Source organism: Osmerus mordax, chromosome 4 (assembly GCF_038355195.1).
Source record: "Osmerus mordax isolate fOsmMor3 chromosome 4, fOsmMor3.pri, whole genome shotgun sequence".
NCBI classification, from domain to species: Eukaryota; Metazoa; Chordata; class Actinopteri; order Osmeriformes; family Osmeridae; genus Osmerus; species Osmerus mordax.
The window spans coordinates 6,204,159-6,211,406 of NC_090053.1; positions in this window are offsets into that span (position 1 = coordinate 6,204,159).

Genomic DNA, 7,248 nt, shown 5'->3' on the forward strand with positions numbered 1-7,248 from the left:
ACCCAACAATGAGAGGCCATTACCGCACAGCCAAAGGATGGCTCGCCTTTACTAGCATTCAGAGAAGTGTGTCAAACTGTTTGCCGTCGCCACCAGCATTTGTTCTAGACAAACGGGAGACGGCTTTCAGACAGGTTGATATCCAATTTTATTGTCAGACAAATGTTATTTTTTGTTTCAACGGGGGTATGGTAATGACCGGGGGTGGACCTTGGTGTTCCTGTCTCTTGTAATGCAGCTTGTTAGTCCATATAATACACTAACTCCCAGATCCTGACATGACACTGGCTGTCAGTTCATTATGTGAAGAGGGTGACACATGTGACAAACTGCATTCATAGCAGTTACTACTGCAACAATACATGGGTGAGAAAAGAGGAAAGATGTTTCAGCAATAAGGATGACATTAAATTACATTATTGTCAATCTCTCTATCACTGGGCTTTACTTTGTTGCTAGTTGTTTCTGATGTCACCCTGGATGTCACATTCCAATTTACATTGCATTGTTCATGAATTGTAGATTACCTTTTTTAAAGTGGTCATTGAGTTGCATCTGAAGTCTTGAGCAAATTCAAAAACTCCATTGGCCTTGAAAAGATATGGTCACATAGTGCCTTCTTCATTTTTGAATATTCTGTCATCTTTTGTTAGAGTGTGATGCTTTGTTTTTCATTGCCAAACGGACTCAATCATAACCATTAAGGTCATCCACAGAAAGTAAAACTGAAGCTGCCTATTGGCCAAATCAACTTCTCCAAAACCTGATATAACTCACTGGCAGACAGAAGCTTGCAAAATACCTCCCCACAACTTTCTCTTTTTGTCCTTGTACAGTACAGCATCTTCTTGCATGTGTCTTATTGCTTTGCTTCCATATGCCTGTAAAACTGTGTCAGGTTCAGCCTTTAAATGTCGAGTACAGAATTTGTTTTCATAGGCACAGCATTTTCTCTAAATGTCACACTAATGCTTGCAGTGGGTATGAAATGGAAGCAGAGTGGTTGGTCAGGACTGTGTTTATAAACCATCATCTGACAAAGAACCGGCAGCCAACCGAACCAACGTCATTGTGTGGGCAGAAAAACCACCATCCATCTATTAATCTTCATGGAAAGTATTGAAGAGTTGAGGTCTGGCTACTGCTATTTAGCTTGAAGTGGGAGGACACCAGAAATCCACAGTGCTCTAAAATGCAGTTGTTCACATTGCAGAGTTGCAGATGAAGAAATGCAAAATAACATTGGGTCTGGAAGTAGACGTCTGGAGTATACGTCCATTTGTGCGTGGAACATTGATAGACATGTTTTTGAAGTCAGTATCCTCCCTTTTCTGAGCTGATTTCAATCAACACTGTAGATTCATACTACACTGAGCATAGCTGACAGTCTGTGTGCCATGTAATGCTAATTAATTAAATATGCAGGGCATCTGACCTTGGTTTGGAAGAGCTCCCAAATATTTTCATCTTCAAATGAAAAGAAAGTCTGCAAGTGATTATGGAGTCATAATTACGTATTCACTTTCATCTAGAGAAAATTATTCTCCAGTCTGGTTCCATTGCTGTCTGTCCCTCAAATTTCTCAAAACCATATATTTATAAAAGACTCAGCAAATGCACCTGTGGTATAAACGTATGTATATTGGTTAAGGTTACTCTACTGGTCCAAGCCTGAGTGCTTAATACTTAAGTAGTGCTTCGTAGTATTAGGATGTAATAAGAGACTACTGTGTGTTTTAGGTAAGATGCCACAAAAAGTGCACTTAAGTTGTCTACCATTACAATGAAACCAGTGTATGGTTTTCATGAAACAAATCCAAAAATGACTTTCATTAATTAATCTGTATTTGGTTATGGTCTGACCAACACACACACTCACGGGTGCACCACCCCCCCCCCCCCACACACACACACAAAACCCACTTTCAGGAAAGGCAGCAACCAATCAACATGCTTCTTTCTCAGTTCACACCCATAATAGACTCAGTTTTGTTTTGTAATTACTGCACTCAAAGATAGAAATAATAGTCTGTCTATTCCCTGACGCCTTTCCAGCTTGTCGTCTCCGTGTAGAAGAGCGACTTACAAGGGAGCGATAATGTAGTTGCCATGTTCCATGGGAGAGCAGCAGTGCGGAGCAGCTCTGGGACAAGAGGCGGCAGTCTCACTGGTATTGATGCTTTGTTTCTAAGAAAGCAGCCGCAGCACTGCACTAAATGGACTTAAGTAGACAAGTGTCTACTTGAGGGGGAAAAACAGCAAGGTTTAGATAAGAACAGGAGCAAAAAGTATACTTAAGAGATATATCAGAGCAGGTGCAAATGGGCCTGAAGTCCCTTGCAATGCTGCCTGGCAGCAAGGAGGTCCTAAGTTTGATTCCAGCATGCATTGTTCGGCGCTGAGGTGGACTATCTCCCAGGTCTTTCTGTGTGAAGTTTGCATGTTCTCCCTGAGTTCACATGGGTTTCCTCTGCAAAATAACACCAGTAAGAAAACATTCAGAATAGAAACTCCCGGCCATGTCCCTGGCTAGGAAATGGGTGAGCACTTGGACTTGGCTCCTGGTCGCCGTTGATATCGCTTACCACTGCTCCTGGCTGCCCTTGGAGTAAAAACAGCAGGTTATGAGAAAGCAGAGAAAGAATTGAGTCAGTGGACACTCCTGAATATGTGTGTGTGTTTTCTGGTGTCGCAATTAACTCCTTACACGCACGCGTGTGTCACATTATATGACTAATGATTAACACTTCTTTTTCAGATCTTTTTGGGTTTGGTTGTGAGTTAATTTACAAAATGCGTAGGTAGTACCATAGTCTAGTAACAGAGTTATTTATATAGGCTACACGTTAAACATCAGTTGGACATTGAACATTGGTCACCACAAACGGTGAATATTTAAATAAACTTGACAACCTTTATGGACAAACAAACTGCAACAGAGATGCAATTGAACATTTACCCAACGGAAGTTTCATCCCCTTGTCTTTAATTCACTATGACATATTTTGGAGTATATGTTACTTGTTTGTGAGTCACTGATTATGACAGTAGTTAGGACAAATCCAGGTCAACACCTCCGAAACACAACCATTTCATTTTGCACACAGGGTGACAGTGTGAGCATGCATAAGCACACCACACAGGTTAATATTGTATCCTAGATGTCCCTTCAGAGCACATGGTTAGTCATTTTAACACGCATATATTATTATATGAATACAATATGCTGTGTAGGTAGACACATATTTACTTTTTTGTAGGAAATGTACACAAACAGGCCTATAATATCTGTAAAGATTTTGACGTTTACAACAATTCAAACCTATTCAAACTACCTCAATGCTTAGTCCAGTTGTTCTTAAACTGGCAAAATGTTATTGTATCAAAGACTTTTACTTTGCTTAATCTCTGAGAAATAGGAGAGAGGGAGGGAGGCAGAAAGAGGGGTGGTGGGGATTCTGGTGTTCAGGGGGTCTACGCTTGTTCAAAGGGGACATTGCTAAGTGGTGGAGGCATGCTGTTGTGGTTTTTCACGGGGGGGGGGGGGGGGGGGGGGGGGTATGCAGCCCATTCGACAAGGTTGGGACTTGGAGGGTTGGTGGGTATGGTTCGGGGGACAAACAGACAAATGTACTTATAGCTGCAGGGCAAAATGGATGGGGGGAGGTCCATTCTCCATCAAGGAATGTGTTATCTACGTTTTGTTTTTTGAACTGAAAAAGCTTAGCAGCTTTTATTTGCAACCTTGTGTGCTTTTGTGTGCTTGTGTTTTGAAGGAGTGGTTGTGTTCCTACTGTATTTCAGATTGAGTTGTGTTCACATGCTTTCTCAAGCTCTCAAGTTTTACCCAACTGCCAGTGTATTTTTGGGCAAAATGTATATAACTCCAACCTAGGTACTTAAACTTACTTATTGTGTGTTGCATACTGTTTATTTTTGTTTCAACGAGCAAAATAATCTGCACTAAAGGTTTTGTATTTTATTTGTCTGAGCAACACCTCAGTGTTTAAGATGGAATAGTTTCAGGTTCAACTTTTTGTATTGTGTTGAACAGTGGTCTGGATTGCATTTCGTCATGTACTGCAATTTAAAATGTAATCTAAACTCTAAGGATAGCCAATAAAAATGTTCACATACTGTATTTCAAGATTTAGCCATGGATGTATCACTCTTGCAGTCAATACAGTACAGATCTGAGTCACCAAACCACACAGACAGATGTCATGCTGTCTTTCACTCTACAATTACAGTATACTCAGGCAACAATCACACAAACACATGTGGCCTCAAGGGATCTCAGCGAATCTTTAAGTGAATACACTTGAACACATTTTGTTTCACCTTCAAGAATAAATATTGTCCGAAGAAAAATGGCATACAGGAAGAAGAGACATATATTTTACATATTATGTAGTTTACATATAAAAGGTGATTATTTCAAGGCATGACAAACAAAGAGTCTCTATAACAGAGCTACTGTAAGAAGCAACAATTACTGTACAATTCAGGATGCAGTGCAGTTTGGCCTTTGTGTCTGGTTTCACAAGTCTTTTTTCCCTGTTTTCACCAAGACCAGACACCGTGACCACAGAAATGTTCATATTAATATGGTGTTGATGATTCGGTGTACAGTTGCAATTAAAAATCCTCTGGGTCTGGGAGAGGACCAGAAGAACCCATGAGCTATTAGATACAAAATGTTAATCCTTTAATTGGCCGTCAAGTATAATGGAATATTGTGCATTCGTTGGTCTCTAAAGGTCAAACTGGAAATAAATGCTGTTAATTATGTAATTATGTAGGGTCCAGTACCATCAATAGATAAGTGTGGACATGTGTATGTGTGTTTATATACTGTATATGTGTACATGTTTGTGTGCATGTGTGTAAGATGAGCAAAGTAGCAGTTCCTTTGGAAAATAATCAGACGCTTTCATGTTTTCTGTATTGTGTCACAAACTTTATTGAAAATTGACCACATACTATTCCTTTCTATCGGCCTTGTCACAATATGCCATAATGACACATTGATTTTTGACTGAAATTTTAAATTATACAATAGTTATGAAATGTTATTCAGTACTTTGCAGATCACGATTAACCCTAACACTTTGAGGATCCTCTCAAACTCCATCTGACTGTATGATGAGTGTGGGTGAATTGCTGTACATCAAGCCTGTCCACCGATATTATACGTGCGGTTCAAATTCAGGTTCAGGTTGGGTTCATCAAGGACATTCAAATGGATGGCATTAGCCATGTGATGAGCAGTACGTATTCTTTATTCAACTTAACAACTGACATTCTTACAAATGAGTTTGCCTGTTTAGACCACAAAAATGGTATTCCTAATTCTATCCGAGTCCTTTAAGTACCATTGGAGAAGCTGCAGCTGGGCTGTCATGCAGACACTGAGGAGGGTCCTCAATCTGGGCACACAAAACTTTGATGCAATTGGGCTCTTGGTCATATCCCTGGCCAATGCCCTACTTGCCTAGTTATTTATACATACTGTAGTTTATTCAGGCGGCCAGCTCTAGAAAGAGTCTTGGTGGTCCACATTTTGTAACCTTTTTAGGGGATCATGGAGAGTTGCTTAGACCTCAAATGGTTTGGATTTTGCTCTTGCATACAAGGTGAATTGTGGAAGCTCATTTGAGTAGCTGTGTGAATTCTTTTTTTTTAATTGCATGTAATGTAGACTCCACTGAAGTTCTATAGACATCTCATTGATGATCAAAATATGCAGCAAGCTTGATTACCATAGAAAACAATCTACTGTATATTCAATAACAATAAGACACGTTTATACAGTTCAATAATATATTTATATATTTTAAATGTAATTAATTTACTGAAACCTTTTTTGTCATAATGAGGTATTGTGAGTTGATACAAATGTTGAAAACAGTTTTTGTAATCCATTTTAAATTGTAACAGACAAATTTGGATAATTGTAAAAGTAATTATTCATTTCCGAAGGCAGTCTGTTTGAGGTTCAATTTCCTGATTGCCTTTGTCAAGAGCACATTGTATGACATCAACGTGCTGACTAAAGTGATGTATGTCTTCATTGTTCTTCTTCGATTAGAACATCTTGAAATTGTTTAGTAAATAAATTGAAATACATTTCAGAGTATTGTTTTCTAAGCAGTTAGGCCCTGTAAAAAAATTTTGGGGACAGACATGAGGAAATGTGTTTTATGTTGAAAGTGAACAACAAAAAGAATATGAATCTTTGAACGTTCGGTTCCGCCAAGTCTTCACACATACTTGAAGTCTGCATTTGTTCATATTTTGACAAGGAGGAGAAAGTAAGCTAAACTTAAGAACAAGAATAGGCAACAAATAATATGAGTGAGGCAGTCTAAGAGTTGGATGTTAGGTCAACCCAAAGCTGTGATGCTCAGCCCCAGACATGGCCTAAAAAATAACATCAAAAGAACCTGTGTCCCTCTATGTCTCACGCTCTACATATTTCATTGGGCCTTAACAAAGCGGCCAGGAGCATATACAATCACAAAGCTCTCTGAACCCAGAGCCATGGACACCACAAACGCGTTCACACGCACACACACACAGACACTCACGATCGTCTTAGCACTGGACCACAGTAACAAGCCTGTTCTGTGCCCTTAAGGGAAAAGAAGCAACAGAAATGGAGACATATGATGCCCAATTGTCTCTCCAAGGAGAGGAAGGGTTACAGAAAACAAGAATGTGAAGAAACTTTCATCAGGCAGAAGACAATACAAAGGGATAGTGCTGTGTGTTGCCTCCCACACGACCAGTACAGTACTGGCTCCTTCTGTCGAAGGCTGGAGGACAACCAGCCACGGTCCCTTTGGTCCTCAGAATTCTTTGACCTGGTAGTTCAAAGTCACTAGAGGACCTTTGGACTCTCTTCTGTATTTTTTCCATCTCTCTCAATCATTCTGAGTGTGGGACAAAAGCCTTGTTCTTCAATACAAAACTACATTATTCCACATTGATAGAGCGAGAGATGGAAAGATAGAGAGGGAGAGGGGAGAGAGAGAGATGACTGGCTAGGAATTCATTCGATTTAACCATATAAGCCTTTTCACTCTGACTGGCAAAACGGCTTTCACCAATTTAAGGCTCTGTCAGGAAACCGAAAGCTAAAAACATTTTTTCAATAGAGAAAATCAAGAAAAATCAATCAGAAGCCTTGTTCTGAAAAGTGTTCTGCAGTGGTTTCTTGAAATAGTCAAGTTAACATGGAATTGA